The sequence below is a fragment of the Canis lupus genome, chromosome 27 (genome assembly GCF_048164855.1).
Source record: "Canis lupus baileyi chromosome 27, mCanLup2.hap1, whole genome shotgun sequence".
NCBI classification, from domain to species: Eukaryota; Metazoa; Chordata; class Mammalia; order Carnivora; family Canidae; genus Canis; species Canis lupus.
This window is the reverse complement of record NC_132864.1, coordinates 12916302-12931287: the sequence shown is the minus strand read 5'-3', so window position 1 is coordinate 12931287 and position 14986 is coordinate 12916302. Positions and strand designations below refer to the sequence as shown.

The following is a 14986-nucleotide window of genomic DNA, read 5'->3' as shown; positions in this document are numbered from 1 at the left end:
TGTGCTAAACCGCTGAGCCACTCAGGGATCCCCCGAATAAATAAAATCTTAAAACAAAAAACAGAAAAGAATGGGAATCCCATACCAGGACTCCCTTTGGCAACTGAGGCAAACGACAGGCCCAGGTACTCTCTGATGCTGCCTCCATCTGGGCAGGTGCTAGGCTGTGCCAGTGGCTGAGGAGATTCTGTTCTGTCAGGGCTCCAACGGGGTGAGGGAGTAGGCCCTGCTCTGTACTGCGGGACTGGTGAGGCCTAGGGACTCCAGGCACATCTGCAGCACTGCGGCCTCCGAGGATGCTTTCCAAGCACTGGGCTGACTGTCCATGGGGCTCCTGGTGGGGATTTGGTCTCCTTCCTAGTGGTGGATCTCAGAGCAGGAGCCGGGGCGCAGAGAGGAACAGGGGCCACTATCACGGGGTTGCATCTTGTCTTCCCAGAACAGCTGTTTCTGAATGCCCAAACCACTCCTGAATCTAAAGTCCTGACTTCAAGTGCTCCCTGGGTGCCTGAGCTCAATGCCTCTTAGAGCTGGAGCTGCTCCAGGGCCCACTCATAACAGCCGTGCTGCCCTACGCTGGCCCCTCCAGGTGAACAAAGAGATTCCCGGGGTATAAGACAGTGACAGCCAGGGATCCCAGGGTGACTCAGCATATTTAGCGCCTGCCTTCAGTCCAGGGCATGATACTGGAGTCCTAAGATCAAGTCCCACGTCAGGCTCCCTGCATGGAGCCTGCTTCTCCCTCTGCCTGTGTCTCTGCCTCTCTCTCTCTCTCTCTGTGTCTCATGAATGAATGAATAAAATCTTAAAAAAAAAAGAAAAGTGACAGCCAAGGGAGGGCTTTTCCCAGGGGTGGTCAGAAGAGAAAAGGGGATACAGATGCAAATTCTGTATCCTTGAAAACATCCCTGACAGAGCACCTACTATGTGCCTAGTACCTACTGTGTTCCCAGCAATCACAATCTAGGGAAAAATCATTATAACAGCTAACAGAGACACAGCCCTTACTGAGCACCATACAGAAGTCACTTGTCTACTTCCCAGGGCAACATGCAATAGGCACTACTATTGCTCCCATCTTACAGATGGGTAAACTGAATCTTAGAGAGGTGAAGGGACCTGCCCTGACTAGCAGCCAGGATCTGAACACAGCCCTTTGCTCTGGAGTCAATACCTGACTCTCCATGTCTATCATTATTTAAAAAATAAAAAATGTGCACTGTAAAATGGGACAGTCACTTTGTAAAAGTCTGGCAGTTCCTCAAAATGTTAGAGAAGTTACCATAAGACCCAGTGATTCCACTCCTGGATACATATCCAGGAGGAATGAAACAGAAATCCACACAAAAACTTGTATATGAACAATCACAATGACATTATTCATGATAGGAAAAAAAGAAAAAAAAAAGAGAAAGAAAAGAAAGAAAGAAGAGAAAGAAGAGAAAGACCCACCTACTGTGGTGGGGAGAAAATGTAAATATTTATCAACTGATGAGTGGATCACCAAAACGTGCCTAGCCACACAACAGCTGGTACTCAGCCAAAAAGACAGTAAAGCATTGACACCTGCCACGACATGGATGAACCCTGAAAACATGATCCAGAGTGAAAGTAGCCGGTCACTAAAGGCCACACCATGTTTGATTCCAGGACATGAAATGTCCAGAACAGGCGAGTCCACAGGGACAGAAAACAGATTAGTGTTTGCCAGGGGTGTGGGAGGGGAGTGAAGCCAAGGGTATGGGTTTCTTTTTGGAGTGATAAAGATGTTCTAAAAATTTTCTGATGGTTGCATAAGTCTGTGAATATATGAAATAACATTGAATTGTATACTTTAAATGGGTGAATTGTATGCTATAGAAATTATATATCAGGCAAGTTGCTAAAAAATCACCAAGCTGTGCAAAAGCAGAGGTGTGCAAGCTCAGGGTACTCGGGGAGACAGAGCAAGGGGAGTCCCTTCTGCCTGTGGCATGAGGGACCGGCTGGGCAGCCGTGGTCACCACACTATGGCATTCTGCTGGCTTGCCACTTCTCCAAGCCAGACCTGTCCCCAGCTTCCTATGTCACACATGGACTTAGGAGCCAGCACGGCAGGTGCCATTCTTTTGTAGGAGAGAGAACACGGGCCGCCTCCCCTGGGACAGCTCCAGGGTCTCCAGTTCCAGAAGCCTTTCCTGGCCTCAGGGACAGAAGGAACCATTCGCTTGTGTGTCCTGAACCCCACACAGACATGGATCGGGGAGCTCTGCCAACTAGGGGCACAGCCATTGTCCCCAGGCAACTACAAGCCTTGGGATCTGTGATTAGCTCAGATTGTTTGTGTTAGGCAAAGGATGTTGATTAATTGAGCACCTACTAAGTGCCAGCCACCGTGTGAGATGCTCTATACTGGTTTTCTCATTTGCTCTCTTTCCTCTGGTCAGTCTTTTCAAATCCAGGCCATCTTTGCAAGATGGTTTAGTGGTTAAAGAAAACATGCCCCTGCCCTCAGATGTCCCCTTGCAGCAGGAGAAAAGCATAAGTCATGAGGTGGGCTGGCCCTGAGGCAACCCATGATGTCAGAGATGTCCTTCCTGCTGTGATGCCATCTCGTCTCATCCTTACCTCACCCACTTGGTTCCATTTAATAAACTTACGGTAAAGTAGCAGGAAGTGAGCGCACCGTGTTTCCCAAGAGTATTTGTAACTTGAAGGAGACCCAGAGAAGGCACAGCTCCACTAGAAGGAAGAGGGGGGCCATGGCTCTCCTTCCAAGCCCCTAAGCACAACTCAGATCTATTTTTGCTCTGGCACACAGCACAGCTCAGGCATACAGAAGGTGCTTAATACACGTTAGTTAAATGATGGCCCAACCTAAGGCCGTGCCTCCCATCTGGCCTAGAAAACTGCTGGGTGAGAACAAGCCAACAAACCCCCTTCTGCCAGGGAGACTGAGCCCAGAGGGGAGGTGCAAATCCCGAAACCCACCAGCAGCATGTGCGAACTGCACCCACCCCCACTGATTCTGGAGAAGGGATCTGACCATGAGAAGCACCGCAGGACTGCTAGGAGCTCCCCAGGCATGCTGTGTCAGGCTGCAGCCCGGGCCGGGCAGACCAAGGGACAGGCTGCAGCCCACAGTAGGGAAGGAAGGCACTCAAGAGCATGTGCCTGGGTTTCTTTGCTGTCCACCTCCTCTAGCCTCGGAGGAAGACACCAATCAAAGGACAGAAGTTGGATGGACACCCAGCCCAATGGGCCTCACACCTCTCTTCAGCATCCGGTGGATCTCCCACCTGGATGCCGTGTTCCTGCCCCATGGTCACCTGTGGTCCCAGGGCACTAACCAAAGCACCATCTCCATTTCTGGAGACAGCCGGAAATCAATCAATGGAATCAATTTCCAAGTTGTCATTCCCCAGTCATACATTTATTGTGACGGGGACAGGTCAAGTGAAAAGGCTGACAAGAAAAATCAAACTGGATTTCCCCTCTTTGGCCTTAATAGATTCAGCTTCCCCAAGGACAGCCACGACAAAATCTCTTTACCTTCCCCAGCAACCTTTGCACTGAGGAGTCTAAAGTCCACACCCAATGGTCCCATGCAGAGCTGGGAACCTGACAAGTCTTGTTCTGTATCGTGAAGGTCACAAGTGACTTAAAGCCAGTCATTAGAGCAGACTTGCAAAGTAAAAACAATGTCACCAGCCCATTCTCCACTCAAAAAGAAACACACAGGAAGGAATGCCTTGGTGGCTCAGCAGTTGAGTATCTGCCTTCAGCCCAGGGCATGATCCTGGAGTCCTGGGATCAAGACCCATATCGGGCTCCCTGCATGGAGCCTGCTACTCTGCCTATGTCTCTGCCTCTCTCTCTCTCTGTGTTTCTCATGAATAAATAAGTACAAGAAAGGAAAGAAAAAAAGAAAAAAAGAAAAGAAAGAGAAAGAAAGAAAGAAAAGAAAGAAAGAAAGAAAGAAAGAAAGAAAGAAAGAAAGAAAGAAAGAAAGAAAGAAAGAAAGAAAGAAAGAAAGAAAGAAAGAAAGAAAGAAAGAAAGAAAGAAAGAAAGGGAGAAAGAAATACACACACGGGAAGTTCCTGCAAGGCCATGCAAGGTTGCCTCCCAGTGAGTACAGTCAAGGTCAGGATGAGTACAATCAAGGTCACTCACAGTTCAAGCGAAATCTGTTCTAGGTGACAGCTGTAGAGCAGTGAGATCCCAGCCCCTGCCAACCCTCCAGGCCCCCAGTATTATAAGAGATGGACTAGGGATTTAACCAGACCCCCAGTGCCATGTGGATGGCCCCTGGCTTGTGTTCCCTGGGGCATTCTGGAGGGTGCAGAGGCTGCTCAGTGCCTGACCTTTGATCCCCTGGGCGTGTCACAAGGGTATCTGGGTTCACTTGTCTGTCTCCCCTGAACTATTAGCTCCCCAAGAGCAAGCACATTTTATCTCTGGCCTGGCACTTGGCAGAAACTCAATGAAGTCTTCAATGAAATGCATGGGTACATTGACCTACCCCAGAGCTCAGACGTGGCCATCAAGACCCCTGCCCAACTGAAGTCAAAACACTGGCCCAGAGAGAGCACATGAAGGCCCAGTCGGTGCACCCAGGACTGTCAGCTTACAAATCCCCAAATTCCTGCCCAGTGGAGATACTCCGCTACCGTGTCTGGAGCCAGTCCTTCTTCCCTGAGCCCTCAGCCCTCAAATCCCTGCACATCCCCCGCCCAGAGCTGTCTGTCAGTTCAGCTACAAAAACACCTGGACATGGGGCTGGAAGCCCAGGTCTTGGCTCTGCTGCTCACCAGCTTGCCGTGTGACTTTGGGTAAGAACTTCCCTTATGGGCTGAGTTTCCCCATAGGTTAAATGAAAAGGCTGACATCCTGAGTCCTTCCAAGTCTGCGAGAACCTGTTTTCTAAAAGTCCACACACAGGGAACTCCTGGTTCCTAGTGATCCCTTTAGGCTCTACCTTTAAAACATGCCTGGAGCCCACCTCCCTCACTCCCTCTACCGCTGCCGTGCTGGCCCAGCGTCCAACACCTCAGGCCATTAAAACCATCTCCCTGTTGGTCTCCCCACTTCCTCCCTCCACCCCATCCAGTCCCTTCTCAGCACAGTAGCCAGAAACCACCCTTCTAAAGTTGAGTGGGATCCTGGCCCTCCTTTTCTCGAACTCCTCAGGATCACCGCGTCTAGCTCAGGGTCAAAGTCTCAACAAGACTTGCATGGCCCTGCTAGATGTGGGCTTTCATTACTTCTCCAGCCCCTTTCCCTGCTTCTTCCCCTCCCTCCTTCCCTCCAGTTTCTAGAACATCTTAGACAAGCTCCTGCCTCAGGGCCTTTGCATAGGCTGTCTCCTCTACCTACAGGCTCCTCCTCAGGATAACCTCCTGGCTCTCTCCTTCCCCTCCTTCAGGCCTTTGCTTAACTGTCTCAACCTAAGAGGCCTTCTTATTTATTTATTTAGCATTAATCCCCATCTGACAGTCTTCATTTATTGTATGTCTACCCATACTAGACAGTAAGTCCAGAAGGGCCAGGATTTTAAATGTTTTTTCATTCTTTTATACCCAGCTCCCAGAATAGTGGGTACTCAATAAATACTGAATGAATACATTAAATACAATGTATTGAATGAATACATTTTGATCATCTGCAGGTTGGATCATGCTGTTAAAAATGAACAGTCTGGGGTCATATAATCTCCAGCTGAATGGCATCATCTCAGGATGATCATCTCTGTCCTGAGAATCCCAAGCTCTGGACACTGTCTCCAGGGATCAAAGTGATTTTTCTAGGCAGGTGTGATGCTCAGGAAGTGTATGGAGAACAACGACCCAGAGAACACTGACTGGACCTGGTCCTGGGAGATCTGAGAGTTAGGTCATAAGCAAGTGCTTCCAGATGCTTCCTTGCCAGGCAAGATGGGGTTATAAACATGGCCTCTGTTCATGCACTGGACATCACCCGTGGTACAAGAGAGTCCAGCAGTACGCTCTCCCTCCGAACAGAGGGAAGGCAGAGATGGGGAAAGAGGGAGCAGGAGGCAGCCAGAAAGGAGGACCTGTGGGCAGAGCTCTAGGGGAGCCCCAGCCAGGACAGCAGTGGATGAGACAGAGCCACTGGCCTCGCAGTCAGCCTCCCCCCCGCCCCCCCGCCCTGCTAATCCCGGACTGCGTGAGCTGAGTGTACTCAAGCCTGGCTCTCAGAGAGCCATGATGCACCTGTGCAAACCCCAACAGGTGACCAGGAGCAGGCACCAGAAACAAAGCCATTGGAATGCACTTTTGCCACCTGGATGAAAATAAAGTATGCTCTCAGGAAGACGTGCGTAACCTAAGTCAACAGGCAAAGTCAGGGAATGGGCACCTGGAGGCCCCTGAGATGTGGAAGGACAGAGAGGCTGGAGAGCCAGAATCCAGCAGGACATTCTGTATGTGGGCGGGGACAGCCCCTCCACAGGCCACCAGCCCAGGTCCTGGGCAGGGCCGGCTGCATGTCAACGCATCACAGGAAAAAAAAGAATCACGGCTGGGGAAGTCAGGAGGGGACAGGAGGGGGACTCAGATCCCGCCCAGCTCCTTCCCAAACACTGTAGAGGGACAGCGAGGGAATGTGGCAAGTGGGCGGTGTCTCTGCTGTAGCCCTGCCTCCAGACAGTGAGCCCGGGCCTCTCCATGCTCAGGAGCACAGCCTCGGATAGGCCCCATGTGCTCATCCTCCCGACCAGCCCCCGGAGGGACGGGACGTCTGCTGCTCTGCCCTCGGAGGTTGGGGTGCCTGCGCAGGGGAGGGAGAGAGGCCCACGCCGGGCCACAGCCTCCACCCTGGGCCAAGGGGAGGCCAAGAGGCCGGCATGCGCAGTAGGGTCGGAAAGTGTGTGTCAGCACTGCCGGGGGCTGAGGGCTGAGGTCCTGCCGGAGGCATCAACTCTCTTCCTCCTCAGGAGATAGTGACCTTGCTGAGGCCTCACAGAGACAATGGCAGGAAGCGCCCCTCCCTGAGAGAGCAGGGGAGTCAGGAAGGAAGCCAGGACCCTAAGCCTCTGCCTGCATACCCTCCCCTCCGAGGCTCGGCTGGAGGCTCATGGTAAATGCTAGCAGCTCTGCACACTGGATCACAATAGTGAACATCTTTATCTTCCACCCTGGTTGGGGCCCCCCTCTTTCAGGCAGACCCTCTCTGCGGGTGGCCCTGAGCCCAAGCCAAGCAGATGCAGACCACAGCCAGGCTGCCCCCTGCCCTGCGCCCACCCCACCCCCACTTCCTGTACGAAAGGGCTCCTGTTCCTTTGGAACAAGGAGCTCCTCTAAAAATAGACCCTACTCCTTAGCCCTTTCCTTCCTCGCCCCCCCTGCCGAGATGAGGTTGGGGGGGGGAAACTTCACATTCTCGGTGGGGAGGGGTTGCCTTTCCCCAACCCCTCCACATGCAGGCCAGCCAGGGCCCAGCAGTCCTGATGCCCAATGCCCGCCAGAGCCACAAACTCCCAGGCGGAGCTCAGAGGAGGGTGGGGGGCAACCATGATCTTCCTCCCTGCCAAGCACAGAGGTGAGACTGGAGGGTGGGTCATCTGGCCACACCTGGGTAGAAAGTCAGGTGGGTGGGACTCCTGTCTGTTCTGTGTGTCTGGCACCCAGATCAGTACCTGGTTCAGCCTCAGGACGCCGTACATATTCACTGGATAAATGAGTAAAGCAGAGGAATTCTGAGCACAACTGGGGTTAACTAGGGACCCCCCAGATAAAGTGGCCACAAGGCCACCATCTCGAAAACCACCTAACTGGGGAATGCTGTTGTTAGGAAGGAAAAGAACTGCCTTCTGGTAGAAAAGGAAACACGAAGCAAAGGAACTGCTATCAGAACTCAGGTCTGGTGGGCAGAGAAGTGCTCCCCAGGGCCCCTGTGGCCAGCAGGACAGGGGCAACCTCACCAGCCTTCGGGGAGGCTCAAGGGCAGGCCTGCGTTCCATGCCAGCCTTCCCCCATGCCCACCCCAGCAGCTGAGACTCTGAGCCTCTCCGAGAGTGAATTAAAACAAGACAACAAAACAAAAATACAACAGAGCACTCTCTCTTCTTAGCACTTGGAGGCCTTTTTACAGCAACTGAAAAGAATGAGCAATTATAGAGAAAACAGCCCGCAGTGCCAACATGGAAACACGGGGAGGGGGGGCACCCGGTTGAGACCTTGTCTGCCATGTGGTTCCCCAGCAAGGAAGGGAGGCCAAGAGGAGGCCAGGGGCTGACCCGGAGCCAGGAGGCAAGGGAGGGTGGGGCCTGGACCCGTCCTTTGGGAAAGCCAGGGCCATATTTGGAACATCATGCCATGTGCTTCAGAGTCCAGACTTGGGGTCCAATCCCAAGCTCACACTGACTAGCTGTGTGACCTTGGGCCAGACACTTGCCACCTCTGAGCCTCAGCTTTCTTGTGTAAAATGGGATCATAATGGATCCTGTGCACTTAGCAGAGCCAGTGTGTTCGCAGCATGTTTAGAGACACTAATGCTACCACCAGCCTCTTCCCCCCATTAGGTTAGTTTCTCCAGATGGAACATCTATCCTCCTTATCCCCAATGTTCAGACTAGCTGAGTGGGGTCCAGTGAGAGGGGTTGGTTGGGGTTTAGAATAAGAAAAGGCAATACCGCTTTACTTACTCTACCCACCAAAGGCCTTGGCATGACAAGAAGGGGACAGGGTGAGGCCTGTGCCAGAGACACGGGGCAGGAAATGGGATGGGATGGACAAGAAGCCCAGGAGGACCCAGGGCAGGAGAGAAAGAGCTAAGCAGCAGGAGTCCCACCAAGGCCCCCACTGACTCCACAGAGGACCTCAGACACACCATGGCCCCCCACTCAGTTTCTCTTCCAGGGAAATGCTTACATGAAAACACACACTTTTTTTTTTCCCTGTGTCACTGACCACTGCCAAGGCCTAAGAGTCCTGAAACTCCTGTCCTGCCCTGTTTACTGGGAATGGGGAGCCCAGGCTGGGCCAGGGGCTCCAAGGGAAGAGGAGAGGGGCCCCTCAGGGCAGTCTCTATAGCAAAGAGTCACAAGGGCCACCAAAGGAGGTTGTATCGTATCTGGAATCTAAAGGAACCACAGACAGAACATCAGTTCTACCTACTTAGTGAAGAGCAATCAATATTTGCAAGAAGCAGGATCGATTAATACAATCTATCCTATTAATCAGATAAAGTCAGATGTTTAAGGGAAAAGAAACAGCAAGAGAGCCCCTGCACCCCCAAACTCCAAAGCCAGTGGGTGGTCCTTACCCGTTGGTCCCTGTGAGAAGGCTCCCTCGATGTCCTGCCACAGGAGGAGGGACGACTCACTAGGCACGCAGGAGGGTGTCAGGGACCAGGACACACGTGTCAGCATCCTGCAGGGAGAAGCCGGGAGGAAGGAGGTAAGACAGACACCAGCCACTTTGGTCACTCAGAGCAACCTGGCAGGGAAACCAACATGGCCCGGCCTCATCCTGAGCAGCACCAGAGACCGGAAATCTAGCTCGCCAAGGGGTGAGGACGGGGGATGCTGGGCTGAAGTCTGCACTGGATGAAGGGACCCAGTCTGGAATGCAGTCCCCGAGGCTGATGCCCCCAACACTGCCCAAGGCTCGCTCTGCTTCGGAAGAGAACCAGAACCCACACCCCCAAGCACACACGAGCTTTCTCAGCACAGACACCCAGCTCAGAGCTCTCGGCTTCAAACCTGAGATTTTTCACCTATCAACCTTTGGGACTGCAGAAGCCCAGGCTGCAGAAGGGCAAACAGCAGCCTAGACTCCTTGGCCACCAGCCGGGAGCATCCTGGTGGTGCCCGGGGCAGGGTCACAAGCAGCGTGTGATACAGACAACACTCTCCTTCCCATCAAGTTCCTGCGGTTGGGCAGTGTGTAACTGGAGACCCACCTCCGCCAAATATCCGGAGGCCAGAGATGAACACTGATGGAAAAGGTGAAGAAATGGATTTCTGGGGAGTCCCGGGTGCATCTGCCTCTGAGACGTCAGAAAAATTCATAGGCACTGCTAAAACCGCCACTGAACCTGGGGCTCCCACCATGACCCACACTTACAGCTCAACACATTCTTGTTTGTCTGATGCACTTGCTAGACCCCATACTGAACCCGGGGAGGGGGCAGCAGCCCCAAAAGCCTTCTCCTGACCATGACCAGAAAGCAACCCTCCCACTACACCCCACCACACCCCACTTCACACTGGAAAGCTGTAGAAGCATGGTTCTTCAGGAACCAATTCTCAGCTCCAGAGAGACACACCCCCCACCACCACCAACAGCTGAGGCCAGGCATCTGGTGGCTCCAGGGACACCAGCCTATGCCCCCAAGGGGCTAGCAATCTTGACAAAGGTAAAAGTAAAGTGAGGGGCATGTTGGGGAGGCTCAGGATAGCAGAAGTGATAAACTGCCAAATGAGGGCACAGGCAGTAAGAGTTGAGAGGAGGGAGAGAATCTAACTGGGGACGGCACAGCAGTGGGAGGTGAGGCCGCAAGCAGTGGAGACCAGCTTTTTTACACGCCCACCCACCGCACTGCAGGCCCACATTTCTGGAGAAGCCTCAGCCAATTCTGCAAAGTCCTCTTCGGGCTGGGCCTGCAGGTGCTGAGGCTCCCTCTTGGCCATGCACCTGCCCCTGCCCCTCCTGTCCGTGGCCGCGAGTACACCCCCACAGACACGCTGGACCCTTAACAAACAAAATGTCTTGAGGGCCCGTCCCAGGTTCCAGGCCCCCCACTGCACATGTAGGGGAAGGTTGGGGAGGGGCTCCAGCTTCTCTCCTCCACATTCCCCTGTATTCCACATCTCACTGCACACACATGCCCTGCCTCTGTGTGGTTTCTCCGTTGTTTCTTCGCTTCCACCACAAAACCTCTAAAGCCAGTGTGAGGTCAGTGTCAGTCTCCCCAGTTTCAGAGGTGAGGAAACCCGCCAGGAGGGTAGGGGGTTTGCCATGGTAACACACCAGTCAGTGGGGAGCTGGATTCTGAAGGCCGGGCCCTCTCCACTCCACCGTGACGCCTCCCATGGGTGAGAAGGTCAACTGTGACTCACACCCAGCAGAATGAGATCTGCAGGGGCTGCGAGAGAAAAACGCAAGCTCCTTACAGAGAGGCACACTGTGGGGAAATCATCTTTCTGGCAAAAAATTAAAAAAAAAAAAAAAAAGCATTTAAAGTCCAAAAAGTGAATGCAAGATCTGCTACATGTCTGCTCTTCAGGGAACCTCTTGGGACCTGGGGGAGCTGGCGGGGGGTGGGGTGGGAGGAGGAAGGTGGGCACAAATCATCACTGGGATGAAACTGGAAGATACTGCCAGGCGAGTCAGTCTCCTCCCGTGACCCCTCACACAAAAGCCGAAAAGCCAACCAGCTCCCAACCTTAGGGAAGATGAGAAACCACAACCCAAGCCGTTTCTGAGAGCTGTTGGATGCACATTCCACACACACCTGTCATGGGGTGCAGGGATCGGAAACTGAAATACACGCTGGTGTGTTTGTCGCCGATGGTCAGGAACAAAAACAAAACACGTTTGTGCCTGTAAGCGTTTCTCCCTGGTTTTATTGAGATATGATTGACAAAACGGTGATATATCTAAAGTGCACAACGACGGGATATTTTACACCCAGGAGCGGATTCCCATCATTGAGTCAATTAGCATATCCATCATCACCTCACAGAGCTACCCTTTTTTGGGAGGGGGTGGTGGGTGAGAACACGCGAGTTCCATCCTCTTAGCAAATCTCAATTATATGATACAGTATATCATCAACCGTACCTGTCGAGGTACAGTATTAGAACCTCTCTGTTACATTTCAAAATTGAAATCTTCACTATACCTCTTGAATGATGTGGAAAACTCCGGGGCGGGGGGGCAGGAAAAAACAAATAAATAAAGCCCACCTTTTGGAGGAGTCAGAACCCGCTTTCCTGAAAATTTTTCAGATCCCTAGCTAATTTCAGGGGATCTGAAATTCTTACTAATTCAGATGAATTAGTAAGTGAATCTGTTTCTCTGTACAACGTCTATTAATAGGATTATCGGTCTCTTCTCATCCCCACTAAATAAATGTCAAACAAACACTTAAAGAATACCGGTTTGTGGGGTGCCAAATTACTAGCTTGCCCAGACGTCTGCATGTCTCAGGCTGGCCCTGGTTGAAAGCATGAGTTCCAAACGAGTGGGTGGCACAACCGAAGTTAAACACTGTGGTTTCCGTCCCCCGTTGACATGGAGACCGTGAGGCAGGTGGCAGGAGAGCGTGCACAGAGGGACAGATGCGAATACTGGGGGCACCACGGCAAACCGCACCGGTTGCTGGCCTCAGCCAAGGTGTCACCACGTTTGATTTCATCTGGAGGCACGGCTCCTCGTTTTTTGTTTTATTGAGATACAATCTGCATGCCATACAGTCACCCTTCTGAAGTGTATACAATTCAGTGTGCTTAGCACATTCACACAGCTGTGTGGCCATCCGCACTCTCTATTTCCAGAACACTTCCTTCGACCCCAAAGAGAAACCCATATCCATTACTAGCCGCTCTCTGTTCCCACTCCCCCAGTCCCTGACAAATGCCAACCTGCTTCTGTCTCTATTGATTTGCCCACTCTGGGCGTTCCATAGAAATGGGCATATAACACAAGGCCTTCTGAGTCTGGCATGTATTCAAGGGTCATCTGTGTTGTTTAGCAGGTGTCAGTGCTTCCTTCCCTTTTATGGCCAAATAATATTCCACTGTATGAACACACCACATCTTGTTTATCCATGTGGGTTGCTTCCACTTTGGGGTCATTGTAAATAGAGCTGCTATGAGCATCCACATACAAGCTTCTGCATGCAGGTGTGTTTAATTCTTTGTGGTCTATACTTAGGAGTTCCCAACATATTAATAAAGTAACTTAAAACAAGCAATATATCTGTATTTTTGAAAAGATAAAAAGGGTGCAAAGTAAGCATGAGTTTTCATCTTGTCCCTTTCTCCAGCAACTGCTCCTCTCTTCAAGAAGCCAATACCAATTCTGAGTTGGTTCTCCCAGAAGCAACCTAAACACACACACACACACACACACACACACACGCATGCACACACGCACGCACGCACGCACTAGGAAGAAACCGAGCGACCAGATGAGGCTGGAGTCAGCCTCATATGCTTTGGAAAATGCAGCACAGGGTGCAGTGTGCCTCTCATCCAAAGCTGCTGAGGAAAGAAGAGGTGACAAGGCCAGGAGACAAAGGGGAGGGCTAGGGGTGGCAGGCTGTGCCATCTCTCAGCTCGGTGACCTCCAGCAACTTAACCTGTGTGCTTAACCTAATGTCCCTGGGACTCAGCTACTTTATCTGTAAAAGAGCACTGAGGCCAGCACCTACTTCATAGGACCACTGTCAAGGGCCAATGAGCCACCAAGGACCAGTGCTAGGCTCATGCCAGGCCCACGCTAAGTGCTGTGGTGTGTTTGTTGGGCTGTGGTTACTACTGCTGCTGCTCATCCCTCTGACCTAATCCTCAGTTTCCTCATCTGGAAAATGGAGGTAAACACCTCCCATACATAATTATGGGGTGGAACACAAAAGACCCCGGGGAAGGGCCCAGCGTGCTATCATTGCTGATTAGCCCTTCAGCCACGCACTCCCACTGTTGGGAGCCAGGTCCCTCCCCCTGTTCTATGCCTGCAGCTCCTTGGGTCACTGGACTTCTTACTTCTTGTCCCTTCCCCTCCCCCCTCCCCCACCGGAATCTTCCGGAATCTTCTCTCTGCTTTCTCAACAGATGGGCTACCCTGGAGCTGAGCTTCCTTCTCTGAATCCCAGACTGTGGAGGCAGCAGGGAAACCCTCAAGGACCTTCAAAGTTGAGAGCTCTCAAATGAGGAAGGAAGCATTAGCAAGACCATCAGAAAGCTGTTAGAAGCAATTTTCCTCCCAGCTGGCAAAAGGCAAAGCAGAGCTGGAGGAAGAAACCCGGACCTGGGAAGGCAGAACAGGGAAGAGAAACTGAACAATGCTCCCTTGGGCATGCAAAAGTTCACTGGGGAGAAAACCAGCATGCACGCGCGCGCGCGCGCACACACACACTCACACGCTCACAACAAAAAGGAGAAATTCTTAGCCTGCAGCAGTTGGTAGCATTATGTAAAATTCCAAGCCCACAAAAATATCATTTGGATGATAAAAAGTTAAATTTAGCTAAGTACAGAGTGACTAATACTATGAGGGACAGGCGGCACCCCCAGTTGCCTGGAGCTGATACAGCTGGCTTCTAGAAACTTTTGACAAGTAACCAAGGCCTGGTGCAGCACAGAATAACAGATTATATAATAAGAGGCACAGCCATTAGCGATACAAAACAGACAGTAAGTGCTGCAGCCTCCTGCAAGGGAGGGAAGGGATGGCTGGGCTCGGGCTTGAGGTTCTCCAATAGAACCTTGCCCTGGATGCCCGGGCCACAGGCATCTGGCCATCCAGAGGCATCTGCCAGGGGAGCCAGGTCCTGGAGGGTGTCTGTGGGCAGGCCCACCCGCCTCTTCTGCAAGGATCTTTTCCCAGAGTGGATGTGGCACATGGTTACCATGGCGGACCAAGGAGACTTGGCCTTGTCTCATGACCCATGTTAACCAACAGAATAGGCTGGAAGTACCACTGTGCCAGGTTCAGACCCAAGCTCTAAGGAAGGCCTAAGAACTGAAGGCAGAGACTCAAACAGGTGTTTGCTGTGTTCATTGCGGCACAGTTCATGGTAGGAAAAGGTGGACGCAACCCAAGTGTTCATCCACAGATGAATGGATAAACAAAATGTGGGCCCTACATGCAGTGGCATATTGCTCAGTCTTAAAGAGGGAGACAATCCTGGATGAGCCTGGTGGACACCACACTGAGTGAAACAAGCCAGGCACAAATGAACAAATACCACATGGTCCCACCCATCCAAGGTGCTCCCAGGAGTCCTGTTCACAGGGATGGAAAGTAGAAGAAGGGT

General features: G+C 52.0%; 1 protein-coding gene across 11 annotated transcripts in view; it reads right to left on the bottom strand.

Annotated features, from left to right (window-relative positions):
- The window catches only part of PITPNM2 (phosphatidylinositol transfer protein membrane associated 2), a 140485-nt gene that overhangs the window by 98900 nt on the left and 26599 nt on the right, over window positions 1-14986 (bottom strand). For all 11 annotated transcript variants that reach the window (XR_012019146.1, XR_012019145.1, XM_072802271.1 and 8 more), the window contains exon 2: window positions 9266-9372. The gene's annotated coding sequence lies outside the window, so the exon portion shown is untranslated. The remainder of the gene's footprint in view (window positions 1-9265; window positions 9373-14986) is intronic.